The sequence below is a fragment of the Sphaerodactylus townsendi genome, linkage group LG05 (genome assembly GCF_021028975.2).
Source record: "Sphaerodactylus townsendi isolate TG3544 linkage group LG05, MPM_Stown_v2.3, whole genome shotgun sequence".
Lineage (NCBI taxonomy): Eukaryota > Metazoa > Chordata > Lepidosauria > Squamata > Sphaerodactylidae > Sphaerodactylus > Sphaerodactylus townsendi.
The window spans coordinates 10,813,804-10,831,246 of NC_059429.1; the positions used below are offsets into that span (position 1 = coordinate 10,813,804).

Genomic DNA, 17,443 nt, shown 5'->3' on the forward strand with positions numbered 1-17,443 from the left:
AACATAAGAACAAGCCAGCTGGATCAGACCAGAGTCCATCTAGTCCAGGGGTAGGGAACCTGCGGCTCTCCAGATGTTCAGGAACTACAATTCCCATCAGCCCTTACCAGCATGGCCAATTGGCCATGCTGACAGGAAACTGATGATAAGAGGAATTGTAGTTCCTGAAGGCCTCTGGAGTACAGCCACTGATCGAATCAAACTCTACTGCTACTCACGCCGGTGGCCCACCAGGAATTGCCATTGAGGAGCTCCACATGCAGGATGTGAAAAGCAATAATGGCCTTCTCGGCTGTATGTAAACTTCCGAGCACCACCTGGACTGTTAAGGACATTTGCAATCTCAGATCCAAGGAGGGATCAAGATTGAAAGAGTAGCCATACATCGACTTCTTCTCCATAAATCTGTCCAAGCCCTTTTTTTAAAAGCTATCCAGGTTAGTGGCCGTCCACCACCTCCTGTGGCAGCGTATTCCAAACACCAATCACTGCGTTAGCGTGAAGAAGTGTTTCCTTTTATTAGTCCTAATTCTTCCCCCCTAGCATTTTCAATGTATGCCCCCTGGTTCTAGTATTGTGAGAAAGTGTGTAGGACATATTACAAAGTGTGTAGGACATATTCATGCAACCTAGAACTGCAGCACACTTCATTGCAATTTTAGCAAGGTGGTATAGGTAAACTATCATGTTCAAGGTTCTGGCATTAATGTATAATTAAATGGTCTAGGACTACATGTTATGGACTACATGTTCCCTAGGACTACATGTTATGGACTGCAGTTCCCATCAGCCCCTGCCAGCATGATGCTGGCAAGGGATGATGGGAACTGTACATCCACTATTTATCTGGAGAACATCAAGTTTGACACCTATGATCTAGGACCTTGGTATCTGCAGAAACCACCAGTATGCCTCCCTAAAAAGCATTTCGCTCAGCAAATAACAACTTATTGGTGATCCCCGGACCAAAAAATATCTGGCTGTCCTCAGCTGGAGCCTTTTTTGGCACTGCCCCCCAGCATGGGGGAAGATTGCCCCAAGTGCGATCTGGGCTACAATTCTGCAGGACCTATAAGATGCAGATGTTCCATCAGGGCAGCGACAGTGAGCATCCTAGCTGGCTTTCCCCCTTTCCCCCCTCCTCTATTCCCTTCCTTCCCCTCGAGAGCCAGCGTGGTATAGTGGTTAAGAGCGATGGACTCCAATCTGGATAACCAGGTTCGATTCCCCTCTCCTCCCCACGAGTGGCAGGCTCTTATCTGGTGAGCGAGATTTGTTTCCCCACTCCTACGTTCCTGCCGGGTGACCTCGGGCCAGTCGCTGTTTTCTCCGAACTCTCTCAGCCTTGCCTACCTCACAAGGTGCCTGTTGTGTGGAAAGGAAAGGAGTTTGTAAGCCCCTTTACACTCCATATGGCTGAGAAAAGTAGGGTATAAGTTTTAGTTATGTATTTTATGTGCTGTTATTGGAACAGCTGTATTGTATGAAACGCCTAGGAGGCCCTTTGGGGAGGTGAAGCTGACCTATAAATCTAATAAATAATAATAATAAATCCAAACAATTCTTCTCATCCCTTTCCCCTTGTTTGTTATGGTTCCGCCCTCTTCCATTGTCCTGTTCTGATTTGTTCCTTCCCTCCGAACTGGTCTGCAGTTGATTGGTTGAGGTGGCCAGAAATCGATATGTCACACGGGGTGTTTTATTATATGGAATACTTTGAATCGTTTGTTGAGAGCTGCTCTTGATTGGGGACGGCGGAGCATAAAACTAATAAATAAATCAATATTATAAGAAACCTCCGTTGTATGTGAGGCACTATTCGAATCCGCACCCACTGGAGGCCTTGCTTGGTTTTGCTCTTTTAGGATTGGAGCAGCAAAGAGAATAGGCTTGAGGCCTTCTATTTCACGCCTGAGTGGGAAGATTCGAACCCAGGCATTCACTGGCTTGCTGTAGGGTTCCAAGTGAGGGCGGGGGGTCTTAGCTTATAGATCAAGTCTCTACTCTCCATGCACTAATTCCTGGGTTCCATCCAGTGGTGGGGTCCAAAAAATTTAGTAACAGGTTCCCTCACCAGCCCGCCCCCCCCAGCAAAGGGGGAGCCAGAAGGCGTCACCTAGGCAGAAGCAAACCTGAGCCCTGGGCAAAACCTGAGTTGGATCACCCCCCCATGGGCAGCTTCCACCCACCACCCGCGACCGCCAATTTTTTTTTTTGCACCAGGTCATTTCTAGAAATCATCACATCCCATTATAGAAAAATGCCCCAACTCACAAATCTGAACACAGCAATGGTGAAACACACAGGTTCTTTGATAGAGACTGGTGAGATAAAAGGTACGAAAGGCTGAGAATCAATGAATGGCAGTACCTGAAAGGGATTAACCCAGTTCAGGGAGTGACATTATTAGTCGCAATTGCTATATGGAACCTTCACGTTCAAAGGAGCAGGATGCTCTTGCCTCTACCGAGGGAGGCGAGGGCGTGGAGACTGAAAAGCGGACCCAATTAGCAACCCCCTCTCGGCACACACAAATAATTAGTAACCCACTCTCGGGAACTGGTGAGAACTGGCTGGATCCCACCTCTGGTTCCATCCCTCCAACCCCTGTTGGAAAGTTAATCAGGCATTGGGTAGACAGAGTTGCCAACTCTGGGGTCGGAAATTCCTGGAGAGTTCCGGAAGAACTCCAGCCGCCCCCTGGAGATTTGCAGCCCTGTTACGGTAGGCCTTTCTTGCTTGCTTGACAGCTGCGGCCAATCGGAAAAGATCCTGCTGGGGTAGAAGGACCAATGGCGTAATTTGGTACAAAGCAGGGTTGCTACTGTGTGAGACGACGTTCAGCCAGAGAATCGCCGGGAGTTCCCAGATGCCGGCCTTGCGAGGCGGGTCTTCTCGCCCCAGCTGGACCCGCAGTCCCGTGGCCTTCCCTTCAGCGTCCCAGCCTCCAAGAGTCTACCAGGCATAGGATGACAAAGGGAAGGCCACAAAACCGGGGAGGGGGGCATTTTTTTGCTTCACGAGAGCAGAGGAGACTGTGCAGCCTCGGCCAAGAATTGACGGTAGAAGAGACTGGTGTCTGCCAGCAACCCTGCAAAAGGGATGGGGAGGGGGCAAAGAGCAAGAACAGCTGTTGAACGAATAAGAGAAGCAAAAGGGAAGAGATCTGTGCCCTCAAGGTGTTCCCAATCTACACACCAAGCTTTGCTTCACTGTAAATTTTCTGATGCAGTGGCGTAGGAGGTTAAGAGCTCGTGTATCTAATCTGAAGGAACCGGGTTCGATTCCCAGCTCTGCTGCCTGAGCTGTGGAGGCTTATCTGGGGAATTCAGATTAGCCTATGCGCTCCACACACACAAGCCTTCTGTTGGTGACCTTGGGCTAGTCACAGCTTCTCCAGAGCTCTCTCAGCCCCACCTACCTCACAGGGTGTTTGTTGTGAGGGGGGAAGGGCAAGGAGATTGTCAGCCCCTTTGAGTCTCCTGCAGGAGAGAAAGGGGGGATATAAATCCAAACTCTTCTTCTTCTTCTTCTACCGATACCATATTGAGTGCTCAGCCCCTGTGCCAGTGTTCTTGAAGCATCCGTCGGCCAAAAGGCAGAGAAGTCACCAGCTCAAAACTAATTAGCTATCCAGAAATTTTAAAAAGCCAATTGATGGTAGTTTTGAAATATGGCAAGGACCCCATCTGGAATAGGCCTCCAGCATACCTAGTCCTCGGGAGTTGCGTGGTTTCCGGGCTGTGTGGCGGCGTTCTAGATAGCATTTTCTCCTGACGTTTTAGCCTGCATCACCATGTGGCTGGCATCGTCAGAAGGGACACTTTACTAACTTTTCTACCATTACTAGATCCTCTTGAGAGAGGCCAGCCACAGATGCCGGAAGCGAGAGAACATCAGGAGAATGCTACTAGGAACGACCATGCACAGCCGGGAAACCACACAGCACCCAGTAATTCCAGCCATGAGAAAGCCTTCAACAATACATACCTACCGTGTTTCCCCGAAAATAAGACAGTGTCTTGTATTAATTTTGCTCCCAAAGATTGTGCTATGTCTTATTTTCAGGGGGATGTCTTATTTTCTGTGTTCTGTTGGGGGGGCGTATGCTTCCAGAAGCAAAACTTTGCTATGTCTTACTTTTGGGGGATGCCTTATATTTCGCACTTCAGCAAAACCTCTACGATGTCTTATTTTCCGGGGATGTCTTATATTCGGGGAAACAGGGTAGTCCTGTTTCCCAGGAGAATACCTGTAGCAAGAGCACAGAGGATGCTTCGCGATCTTCCCCAGGTGGTTGGTTCCCAATAACTGGTCCTCACAGATGGACTGTGTTGGAACATGGGTGTTTTATTTAGCCATTGTGATAGCCACGGATAGATTTATCTGCCACAAATGGCTCTAGTCTCCTTTTAAACCCATCTGTGCTATCAGCCCTCGCTGTATATTGTAGCAGTGAGCTCCACAGGTTAATGGCGGCGCGTGTGTGAGGAGGCACTTCATGGGGAAATATATCTATTGAATTCTCTACCCAGATTCCTGGAGAATGTTGAAAAGTGTGCTGGCATTGGCGTTTAAGATCACCCCTGCTTGCAAAGGATAGACGTCGCTTCCGTGCTGAAATGGGCAAGGTACTTTGCTAGGCCACGCTAACAGCCATTATGAACAGGGACAACGTGAAAATCCCTTCTTCAAAACACACACACACACACACTATTTTCTGCATTAACATCCTGCAAAGAAGAAGAAGAAGTTGGATTCATATCCCCCCTTTCTCTCCTGTGAGGAGACTCAAAAGGGCTGACAAACTCCTTTCCCTTCCCCCCTCACAACAAACACCCTTTGAGGTAGGTGGGGCTGAGAGAGCTCGGAAGAACTGCGACTAGCCCAAGGTCACCCAGCTGGCGCGTGTTGAAGTGCACAAGCTAATCTGGTTCGCCAGATAAGCCTCCACAGCTCAAGCGGCAGAGCAGGGAATCAAACCCGGTTCCTCCAGATCAGAGTACACCTGCTCGTAACCGCTACGCCACTGCTGCTCCTGGTTGATCCCACATACGTTTTCCTCTCTTTTCAGAGCCATATTGATCTTCTACTAATCTGAACTAGGTTCAATTCCCCTCTCCCGTACATGAGTGGCGGATTCCAATCTGGAGAGCTGAGTTTGATTCCCCACGCTTCCACATGAGCAGGGGTCTGCAACCTGATGGGATTTGTAGTCCATGGACATCTGGAGCCGCAGGTTGCAGACCCCTGTACGTGAGCAACAGACTCCAATCCGGTGAACCGGATTGCTTTCCTCACTCCTCCAGACGAAGCCTGCTGAGGGACCTTGGGCCAGTCACAGTTCTCTCAGAACTCTCTCAGCCCCACCTACCTCACAAGTATCCATTGCGAGTGGGGGGGGGGGGTGTCTGTGAGGCAATTATAAGCCACTTTGTGATCCTTGAAGCAAGGTATAAAAACAAAAATATTAAGCATATTTTTCTTCCCTCAAAAAAGCGGCAGTTTCTCCACACTCCCCAGAGAATGTTTGTGAAGTTTCCGTGACATCACAGCAGCTGTACCAATGAATGAGCTGGGAAGCAAAAGATGTAGCCCGTGTATGCCATTAGAGTTTAGAATTTGGAATTAAGCAGAGGACTTCTACCGGTGTGGCGTAGTGGTTAGAGTGTACGACCGGGACCTAGGATGACCCAGGTTCTAATCTGCTTGAAACCCTGCTTGGACAGTCACACAGCTTCACACTAACAAACCTCGCAGGGTTGTTGTAGGGATAGAACGGGGGAGAGGAGAATGATGGAGGCAGCTTTGGGGCCTACTGGCGAATTAGGTGGATATTGCAAGGAGATTGTAAGCCCGAAGAAGAAGAAGAAGAAGAGGAGGAGGAGGAGTTTGGATTTATATCCCCCCTTTCTCTCCTGTAGGAGACTCAAAGGGGCTGACAATCTCCTTGCCCTTCCCCCCCTCACAACAAACACCCTGTGAGGTAGGTGGGGCTGAGAGAGCTCCGAGAAGCTGTGACTAGCCCAAGGTCACCCAGCTGGCGTGTGTGGGAGTGCACAGGCTAATCTGAATTCCCCAGATAAGCCTCCACAGCTCAGGCGGCAGAGCGGGGAATCAAACCCGGTTCCTCCAGATCAGATACACGAGCTCTTAACCTCCTACGCCACTGCTGCTCCACAAAAAGTGTGTCAATTGATTAATTAATTAAATCTTATAAAGCCGGTGGGGTCAAGGAACATGTGGAAAGAGATGTGTTTTATTTCTCTCTCTCTTATTTAGCCAAAAAAAGGGTAAAGTTTCCCCTTCAGTCGTGTCCGACCCTGGGGTACCACTGCGAGCAGTGATTTAATGGGCAAGCCTCTTTTGTGGGGTAGTTTGCCATTGCTTTCCCCGGCTATTCTTTACCCCCTGGCTATGAGCTAGGTACTGATTTACCGACCAAGGAATGGATGGATGGCTGAGTTGACCATGAGCCAGCTGCCAGGATATCTGACCCACAGGAGGCTCGACCTCCTGACCGTGTGAGTGGCAGTGCAAGCACTTAACCGCTACGCCACGCGGCTCCTTCCTTTAGCAAAAGCAAACGCTGGGTGCAAATATGCATAACAGAGCATTATGCAAAACAGTAGACCTCACATTTGCATAACTCATGCCAGTTGCAAACTATAGGGAATTTAGGTTGGGCACACCATTTCGTCCTACCTCCCAATGGGTTGGCTTTCTAGTCACACTTCGTCCCAGAAACGTGCCAAGGTTTTGTAAAGATTAAATAAACGTCTGTGAAGCCATTGACTGCCTTTGATCACTTCTCACCTGATTTGACTAGGGCAAGAATGCCGAACATTATTTTTGGCTTCAAACAAGGCATTTTGAACAGTCTTAAATTGTACCAGGGATCTTTCCTGGTGCATTGATTTCATTTTTTCCCCACATTTCGCATCTCAGTCCGTATGTGGGTGGAACGTCAATGATTAATAAAAGGCTCAAAGCCTTCCTTTAAAAAGAAACCCAAATATTACCAAGAAACATGACCTAGTACAGTGGTGGCGAACCTATGGCACGGGTGCCAGAGGTGGCACTCAGAGCCCTCTCTGTGGGCACGTGCAAACAGAGCCCCCCCCCCTCCCCATCTAGGCTGGCCTGGGCCACTGGGCTCGATTATTAGCATTCAACCTAAGACCTAGTTTTGGGGAAGCAGTGTAGTTAACCCTGTTAAGCGCTGTTAAACCCCACTGATTTTCATGTGAAGAACTAAAGCGTGATCCTTTACCTGGGAGTAAGCTTGGTTGCTGGCAATGGGGCTTGCTTCTGAGTAAACCCTCCTAGGGTCGTGAGTCACTCGTCGGAAGAGCTGCACGGTTGCTTCAAAGCAAAGCCACCGACTACCACCAAGCTTACTCCTGAGTAAAGCACGCCTCGGAGCCAACCGTTTTTTCTAAACGAAAACCTCAGTATTCCGGTTAAACTGCTGTGTTGGCACTTTGCGATAAATAAGTGGGTTTTGGGTTGCAATTTGGGCACTCAGTCTCAAAAAGGTTCACCATCACTGACCTAGTAGAATTTAAGAGGTAGCTGTGCAAATTAAGGAATGGGGCTGCTAGGCAGACCAGAGCAGGATCCATTATGCTCATGGCTTGGATTGCCAGCAATAGCAACAGGTATGTCTCTCTTCCAGGGGCATTGCTTCATAAAACAGTGCCTTGGGCTGGCACTCTGGCTAGCCCCGCTCCTGATCTCCATGTGGAAATGGGGGCAGGTAAGCTGGGCTCCCCCCCCACACACACACACACACCCAATCTCTATGTGAAGACTGGGAATTGGGTAAGTCCTGCTCGCCAGCATCCAACTGCGCCTGTGCCCCTAACTCGGTGTTCGAGCCAGGGCGCAGTTGTGAAGGGGTGGGGGCGCAACCCAATGCACCCCCAAGGAAATGACACTGGGGCTGCAGTCTGCCATATCCTGCCTTACTACACCACTGCTGTCTCCAAATGCAATCCCTCTTTCTTCCATATGAAGGAACGATTGTCATTCACAGAGGGAACAGGGATGTCCCCCTAAATTAAAATAAATAAATATCGAACATGGAAATCTGGAGTGGAGGGAGAGTATGTGTCTTCTTTCTCACCCTCCAGGGGTGGCCGACCTACGGTGCTCCAGATGTGCATGGACTACAATTCCCATCAGTCCCTGCCGGCATGCCGATGCAACAAATATGCAGGGGCTGATGGGAATTGTAGTACGTGAACATCTGGAGCACCACAGGTTGGCCACCCCTAGCCTAACCTCACAGGGTTCTTGTGAGAATAACATGGAGAAGAGGGAAAGGATGTAAACCACTCTGTGTGCTCATTGGGGGGGAAAGGTGGGGTATATATGAATGAAATAAATAAATAAATAAATACATCTTCCCCCTCCCCCATACTGTAGGGCAGTGGTGGCGAACCTTTGGCACTCCAGATGTTATGGACTACAATTCCCATCAGGCCATGCTGGCAGGGGCTGATGGGAATTGTAGTCCATAACATCTGGAGTGCCAAAGGTTCGCCACCACGGCTGTAGGGCATATTCATGGAGGAGCATTCACTTGGGACAACACTGCAAACCCGTTGCTTCATTCACGTGGTTGGGGGGCCAGCTGCTGGGATCATGTGACCTCAACCCTACCACAATTACACTGACTTCCGATTCGCTCATGAGCCTGAAACAGAGAACATTTATGCTCTTGTGGTCTCCTTTGCATTGAGTGTACATTCGCTTCAGGTTGGATTCTTAGTTATGCACACGTTTCCCTTCCTTCCGCAGTCACCCCGCCTTCAGATCAGAGAATCCTTACAGCTTCCAAAAAGCTCTGAAAGTGCGTCTTTCCCTCTCCCTTTGCATGGAAAGCAGAGAACTGTTTGTGTTATGCTTTCTTCGTGTTTCCTTGCTTTTCCTCACCTCCCCCCACTCAGACAACAGAAGTTCCTCTTCGGGCCAATTCCAAATTCTAAATTCCAAATTTAGAAGGATCAGAAGGGCTTTCTTTTTTTAAAAAAAAATCACGCTGAAGATCTATTGATGGGGTGACAGACACACTGAAATCGACAAGAAATAGACATGGTCTAGCAAGCTAACGCTAGACCAGGGGTCTGCAACCTGCGGCTCTCCAGATATTCATGAACTACAATTCCCAACAGCCTCTGCCAGCATAGCCAATTGGCCATGCTGGCAGGGGCTGATGGGGTTTGTAGTCCATGAACATCTGGAGAGCCGCAGGTTGCAGACCCCTGCACTAGACCAAAGAGGGGGAAGGTGGATGGTAACCTCCCTCAGTTGAAGTTGCCTAGAAACGACGAGGAAATGGCAGGCAGGCACAATGGCGGATTGGCTTGGCCGGGGACTTTTTGTAAGAGGAGAATCCCTGTGCATTTTTAAAAAAACTGTGGGTAAACCACACTGGGAAGCAAACAGCCCCAGGATAAGTATTGTCTGCGTAAACAGCCCAAGAGTTGGTTTTGATCTTTTAAAGCCCTACATGCAGAGGTGGGATCCAACCCGTTCTCACCACTTGTCTAGAAGTGGTTACTAATTTTTTTTCTGAGTGCCGAGAAGGGGTTACTAAAGCAACCTCCCTGCCCAATAGGGACTGGAGGTGCGTGTGTGCGGTGCCGCCACTGTTTGAATCCCACCACCATCGGAACCTGTTATTCAAATTTTTGGATCCCACCACTGCCTACATGGCCATCTTCTTCTATATTCTCCTGCCCAGAAACTAGGATCAGAGGGAGTGGGTACCCGAGACGGGGCCTTTTCAGTGGCAGCTCTGCCGTTATGAAACAACCTCCCCAAAGAGGTGCGCCTCGCTTTCAATCTCCAGGAGGCAGCGGAAGGCAGTTCTATTCATGACGGCATTTGGATTAGTTCGTCTGCCTACCAGCAGAATTATCCACCTTAACTGGGGCGGGGAGTTACGTATTTCATTATTATTTTCTTTGCAAGCTGCCTCGAGTCGAATCCCTACGAGGCAGAAAGGCGGAGAATGAATGTTTAACGCAACTCTGCGCACCATTCTTCACTGACACTTTGGCCCCGGTGCATCACGCTATTGGGGGGAGGGGCTCTCTGTAGCCCTCAGGTGCACCACTAAGGAAGGTTGGCAGAATTGAATACCACACCCCCAAATCCCCATACCTAGAAAAATGTTGTGTCCTCGGGATTTAAAGGGGAGGACCGTATGCCCTCCCCTTTAAATCCCGAGGACGCAACATTTTGGGGATGTTGGCGGGCAGGTGGACCTTGAGGTCATCTCCACGCTACGGAGATCAGAGAAGACTCTGGATTGCGCCCCAGTGAGTAGGATATGGTAGGAACCTGTCCTCCCCAGGTTCTATTCCCAATTCCAAAATGGAAAGGGGGAAAAAACCTTCAACTGAGAAAGACCAGGTAACCAAGAAGGCTGACAAACAGCCTAGCGCAGTGATGGCGAACCTTTTTGGGACCGAGTGCCCAAATTGCAACCCAAAACCCATTTATTTATCGCAAAGTGTCAACATGGCAATTGAACCTGAATACCGAGGTTTTAGTTTAGAAAAAACGGTTGGCTCCGAGGCGTGCGTTACTCGGGAGTAAGCTTGGTGGTAGTCGGTGGCTTTGCTTTGAAGCAACTGTGCAACTCTTCCAACGGGTGAATCACGACCCTAGGAGGGTTTACTCAGAAGCAAGCCCCATTGCCAGCAACCGAGCTTACTCCCAGGTAAAGGATCGTGCTTTAGTTCTTCGAATGAAAATCAGGTTTAACAGCGCTTAACAGGGCTACGCTGCTTCCCCAAAACTAGGTCTTAGGTTTAATGCTAATAATTAAGCCCAGTGGCCCAGGCCAGCCTAGATGGGGGGGGGGAGGGCATTCTGTTTGCACGTGCCCACAGAGAAGGCTCTGAGTGCCACCTCTGGCACCCGTGCCATAGGTTCGCCACTACTGGCCTAGTGCTCAAATGAATATTTGGGGGTTGCATGCCACCAATGCACAAACATTTAACATGTTCCAAAGTGAGTTGTTGTAGTTTGCTTCCTGGTTGTGGATATGTACACCACAGAGCTACAGATCTTGCTTACTGAGATGTTTGGCCCGGCTGATAACCACACCCTGCAAAAAAGGATCCTTCAAATTAATTAAATAAATAAATAGCAGAATGTGCGATGAAACAAGCAAAACGGAAGGGTCCCTCTCAAACGGGCACGTCTATATTTCATTCGCTGTTAAGATCCTTTGTATTGTCATTTTGTTTGTTATATGGTTTGATGTTTTTTTTCCCAATGATTTTCTATTTTGGTGCGTGTGCGTATATGGATAAAATTAATTTAATTTTTAAAAAAATCCTTCAAGGTCTCAATCTTTTCCAATAAGGAAGAGGAGATTATCTACCCTGTTTCCCCGAAAAGAAGACATCTCCGGAAAATAAGACGTAGTAGAGGTTTTGCTGAAGTGCTAAATATAAAGCATCCCCCGAAAGTAAGACGTAGCAAAGTTTTTGTTTGGAAGCATGCCCGTCGACCAGAGCATGCAGCTGTGGAGCAGAAAAATAAGACATCCCCTGAAAATAAGACATAGCACATCTTTGGGAGCAAAAATTAATATAAGACACTGTCTTATTTTCGGGGAGACACGGTAGTTAATGTAGTGGCCCTACTACTTCTTCTGCGTATGTCAAAGCTTGATCAAAGATGCCGTATTTCGTTTTTTGAACAATTTTACTCGACGAGGTGCGTTTTAACCATTTCTATCGCCGAAGAAGCTCTATCTATTGGGTCAAAACGCATTTGGTTTTAATGGTTTTTTTAAAACCCCATTGTTTTTTATTTATTTATTTTTTCGATTTATTATACCGCCCCATCCCCGTAGGGCTCTGTTGACAAACAATTGTGTGCAACGTAAAAAGTGGAGAAACTGAGACCCCTTCCGCACACGCAAAATAATGCATTTTCAAACCACTTTCACAACTGTTTGCAAGTGGATTTTGCCATTCCGCACAGCTTCAAAGAGCACTGAAAGCAGTTTGAAAGTGCATTATTTTGCATGTGCGGAATGAGCCTGAGAAACGCGCGACACACTGGCTCTGGCAAACGTAAACAATATGTTAGCAACCTTTTATATTTCAATTAGTTCATAATTCATTCAAGAAAAGATATCACAATCATTCGTAACTCAAATTTGTCAGATTTGTGGAATCCAAATACTTCTACTTCTCACAAAGTCAAAAAGACAAGTCATAGAATCCAATTCTACAAATCTGACAAATTTGAGTTACGAATGATTATGATATCTTTTCTCGAATGAATTATGAACCGATTGAAATCTGAAAGGTTGCGAACATATTGTTTACGTTTGCCAGAGCCGGTGTGCAGTGCGTTTCTCAGTTAAACCCATTGTTAACATGTTAAAGTTTTGTTTGTTTACTGCCTGTAACCCTTTAAGAATTCATGCTGGAATTAGGCTTCTTGTCAGCCTGTATCCCCAAATTTCCAGGAGTTTCCTAACCTGGATCTGGCAACGGTACGCCACCCCCACCCCCACCCACCTGGAAACTCCAATTATGCCCCCCCCCTCCTTAGCCCACATGCAAGTTCACCATTTCCATCTGTGCCCTACGAGAATGAGGTCTTCTCTTCTTACCAACCACATCTCAGGCTTCGGAAGGGCGTCTTCCCAGCATCCCGTCTTTACTCGCGGCCAAAGCAGAGCCTATTTCCTTCTGGGCAGTGAAACTCGGGTCCCTCCACAGTCTCTTTTATGCCATAGCCGTTCAGATGACAAGCACGTGAAAAGCTAACCGGGGGGGAAAGGGGTGGGCTTGGGGGAGGCCGGAGTGGAATGAAAAATCCCCTTTAAGCAGACTTAATTCACTTTGTCGGATCCCATGATCAGCCCGTGGTGCTGAGGAGGAATCCCATGACTGGGGCATGCCGAGCCCGAATTCTCAAAGGGGTCTTTATTCTTCTCCGTGACCTCCGCTCCCTCGGCTGGGTGATTTATCGGACAGGGTCGCCAACCGAGCCAAAGAGAGCTGCGGGGCGGCCATTTTTTGCGCAGGGTCGGGCCCGACTTCCCAGGCCGTGAACAAGTGGAGAAGGGTCAGCCGCATTGGGGGAGCCCTCCAAGTTACCTGGCCGTTGAGGGTTTTCTGAGCTGTGGGGCGGTGGTCTGGTAGTTTTTGCTCCTGACGTTTTGCCTGCATCTATGGCTGGCATCTTCAGAGGCATGTGACAATTCAAAATTTTTTTTTCTTACAGTGACATGCCTTTGAAGATGCCAGCCACAGGTGCAGGTGAAGCGTCAGGAGCAAAAACTACCAGCCCACACCCACACAGCCTCGAAAATCTACAACATCCTGTTGATTCTGGCTGTGGAAGATTTTGAGAACACCCTCCAAGTTATACAGTTTGTTGGTCTGCTAAATCTATAGAATTCAGCAGCAGTGGCGTAGGAGGTTAAGAGCTCGTGTATCTTATTTGGAGGAACCGGGTTTGATTCCCCGCTCTGCCGCTTGAGTTGTGGAGGCTTCTCTGGGGAATTCAGATTAGCCTGTGCACTCCCACACACGCCAGCTGGGTGACCTTGGGCTAGTCACAGCTTCTCAGAGCTCTCTCAGCCTCACCCACCTCAGGAGGGGCAAGGAGATTGTAAGCCCCTTTGAGTCTCCTACAGGAGAGAAAGGGGGGATATAAATCCAAACTCTTCTTCTTCTTCTTCAATGTCAGGGGTCCTCAATGTGACGTCTACAGGTGTCATATTGCCCACCAATGGGTTTTTTGGCATGTGCCAAATGCTTTTGAGAAGGACATGGTAGGACTTTTACCCAGCAAGGCTTTTGTTGAGAGATTTGCTTTGGCGGCAGCTGCCAGCCCACAGGATCTTCACTGCGTGACTGAAGAAAAGCTGGGGCGGCCATTTTGTGGGCAGCCATTTTGTGGCCATTCCCTGTGGCAGCCATTTTGCGGCCATTCCCTGTGGCTGAAATAGGTCAGGGAGCCTCACAATAAGGCCAGGAGGGCCAGAAGATTGTTCGGATCCAAGAGAACCAAACCCCTGTGGCCAGAAAAAGCTCTCAGAGATGGGCAAACAGACCACTTCTGAGCAGCACTCGCAAGCAACACTCTTGGAAGCAGAATGATTCGGTGTGTTCTGCAAACCCTTTGCATGTCGTTCGTTCTCCGTTTCTCCAGAGTCCCGCTCAAGGTGGCTTATGGGTAAAAACAATACTGTAAAACCATCACAAATCTCACACATCGTCAATATGAAAACAAAGCAAGCCCTGGAAAACATGCTCGTGTTCTCACGCCCCTGCCCCCACACCTGTCTGGCCAATATGCCCCGTAGAAAAATCCACCTGAGCTTTAGGCACTTTTCCTGGTGAACTTCTGCCTGCTGGAAATTGCCAGATTTGTCACTCTACAGTTTTGCCTGAGCCCATGTGGCCCGGCTTGACGCCCAAAGCCTTATATGTTCTAAATTGTCTTGCCAGTCCTTGATGAGTTTTTACTCTGCTGTGTGGAACATTTGCTTAATCCAGGCATTACAGAGCATGCTGCAACATGGCAATCGCTGCCAACAGTTTAGGCCAGTGGTGGCGAACCTATGGCACGGGTGCCAGAGGTGGCACTCAGAGCCCCCTTTGTGGGCATGCGCAAACAGAGTGCCCCCCCCACACACATCTAGGCTGGCCTGGGCCGCTGGGCTTGATTATTAGCATTAAACCTAAGACCTAGTTTTGGGGAAGCAGTGTAGGTGACCCTGTTAAGCGCTGCTAAACCCCACTGATTTTCTTGCGAAGAACTAAAGTGCGATCCTTTACCTGGGAGTAAGCTCGGTTGCTGGCAATGGGGCTTGCTTCTGAGTAAACCCTCCTAGGGTCGTGATTCACCCATTTGAAGAGTTGCAAGGTTGCTTCAAAGCAAAGCCACCCACTACCACCAAGCTTACTCCCAAGTAACGCGCGCTTCGGAGCCAACCATTTTTTCTAAGCTAAAACCTCAGTGTTCAGGCTGAATTGCTGTGTTGGCACTTTGTGATTAATAAGTGGGTCTTGGGCTGCCATTTGGGCACTCGGTCTCAAAAGGTTCGCCATCACTGGTTTAGGCATTTAAAAACAGCGCATGAAATGATGCCGGACCAGACAACGATGGCTCTGGAGCACACATCATCTCCTAGACCAGGGGTCTGCAACCTGCGGCTCTCCAGATGTTCATGGACTACAAACAACCCCTGCCAGCATTGCTGGGATTTGTAGTCCATGAACATCTGGAGAGCCGCAGGTTGCAGACCCCTGTCCTAGACCCAAGTGTTTCTGACCATGCACCGACAGCCCAGTTGCAGTACTGGATGCTGCTAAAGACACCAGCACACAAGACTTGAAACGTTGCTCCCTCGGAGTAGCGATCACGGGTGCTCGATTCGGGAAACGAGCATCGCACGCTGGTACTCCAACCGCATCTACTTTGAGATGCAGGAGCTGGCCACAGGTTTCTTTGCAGCTCTCACTGTTAAGAGCCATCTAAAGGCCTCTCCTGCAAGACAGTTTGTACCGTTTATAAAGCTAGCTAACTTCACGACCGGTCATTCAATCATGTGGCAGGGGGTTCCACCGGCCCTATCTGCAGTAGAGAACCACATCCTTTTGCCAGCCGCCAGCTGGCTGACCCTGAGTTGCATACGGATTGTTCATTCAACGGCGCGGACTTAATAAATCCCCATCCTGTCCCCTTTTTCTTATTAACAAGCCTCGTCTGCGACCTTCTGGTATTTTTGCTTGAGAGCGGTCCTTTCCCCAGCTCTGCCCCAAAGGCAGGCCTCCACCCCAGCAGCCCAGTTTCCCCGTGGACCTCAAGTTCACGCCGTCCCTCCTGACTTCCCCCAACAGGAAGTCAACACTGCTAAGTGGATAATCCTCCCCTCCCCTCCACCTTTGGCACAAGCTAGTCCTCTGTTGGGATTAAAGCGCTAGCTGTTCCAGCAGCTTTACGAATACGAGGCCACCCAGGACAAGCGGAGACTGTGTGTGGGAAAGCTGCGGTGGGGTGGGGTGGGATGGAGCCACTCAGGAAATGGGGGGGGGGGTGTGAAAGGAAAAAGACATGATCGGGTCTGTCCACACTGTAAAAACCAAGGGGAGACTCTTGCTCACATTATACTTGACTGTCCGAGATATGTGGGTATTAGGAATTTCTCTCCTGGGCAGGTCTTAGACAAATCTGAAAGAGACTCTGACAACTCCGTTGTGGAGCTTTTGTTAAATAACACAGAGGCTTGGGAAAAGTGGCAACATTTCTTTTACAAGTGACAGAACTTTCTAAGTAACGTCCATAATCTCATTTTCCTCTTTTAAACTCCGTACCAGTTCCCCACGGTTGCAAATCCCGTCAGCAACGCCCGGCTGAAATCTCAAAAGCCAGAGGGGCAGTTCAGCAAGACTCCCAGTGGGGCTGTCGACATCCCAAATAACTGCTTGCGTTCCTTTCTCGTCACCCCCTTCCTGCCCCAGAAAACCAGAGTAAAATTATGCAAATCTCTACGGTTGCGGAATCCGGCTGGTCTCGGTTCGGAACGCTAGAAGGCGCATTTTAGAAAAAGGACGTGAAATATGGACACACCCTGCCAAAGGAATGTCACGCAGGGAGTATCACAAGCAACGATGTCCTAACCAAAAACTGCAAAGACCCTGGGGGTGATTGGCAAATGGCAGGGGGGGAGCGGGGGGGGGGGGGGCATAGAGGCACACATTATGACTCTTCCCCAACGTGCTGCCCTTCTGTTGAGCTCTTTGGGGCTGGTCTTTGCAGCCCCACACCTGGTCCTTAGTGCCTACCTAGCCCTGCTCTCCCCCCCGCTACCCGCAATCTGTTTGAAAGTTTGAAGCTGTAAATGCTCTTGTATCAAAGTACCATGTTCCATAATGCACAAAATAACGGTTTTCACACTTTTATTGTTACCGCTGTTTTAATGGTTTTAATAATTTAATTAACTTTATTTATATTTATATTTTGTGTTGTACACCGGCCAGAGCCCCTTGGGCATGGGGCGGTATAAAAGTTTAAGCAATAGATAGGTAGATAGGTAGATAGATAGGTAGGTAGGTAGGTAGGTAGGTAGGTAGGTAGGTAGGTAGGTAGGTAGGTAGGTAGGTAGAGAGAGAGAGAGAATTCTCATATTCATTCAGGACTATATCCTAATGCCGAAGCATACAATTTCCTTGACTGCTGCGCCTCCACTGACTATACTAACATAATTTTCTGAGATGAGAGTATAACAGAGTTGTCATTGGCTGCCTCTGGATGGTAACTCTGGACTTCCTTGTGATCTCTCATCCAAGCACCAAGGGCTGGCCCAGCTTAGCTTCCCAGATCTCAGGAGATCGGGCCAGCCTGGGCTATCTGGGGCTAAGGGGCATCAAACCGGAGGTAGGAGGAG

At 48.8% G+C, this 17,443-nt stretch overlaps 1 long non-coding RNA gene across 1 annotated transcript; it reads right to left on the reverse strand.

The window, feature by feature from the left end:
- Positions 1-479: 479 nt before the first annotated feature.
- On the reverse strand, positions 480-12,789 carry LOC125433611. Its single transcript, XR_007244637.1, has 3 exons — positions 12,653-12,789; positions 2,516-3,091; positions 480-1,052 (listed from the first exon to the last, which is right to left on the reverse strand). It is a non-coding gene; the product is annotated as an uncharacterized LOC125433611 (long non-coding RNA).
- Positions 12,790-17,443: the final 4,654 nt, after the last annotated feature.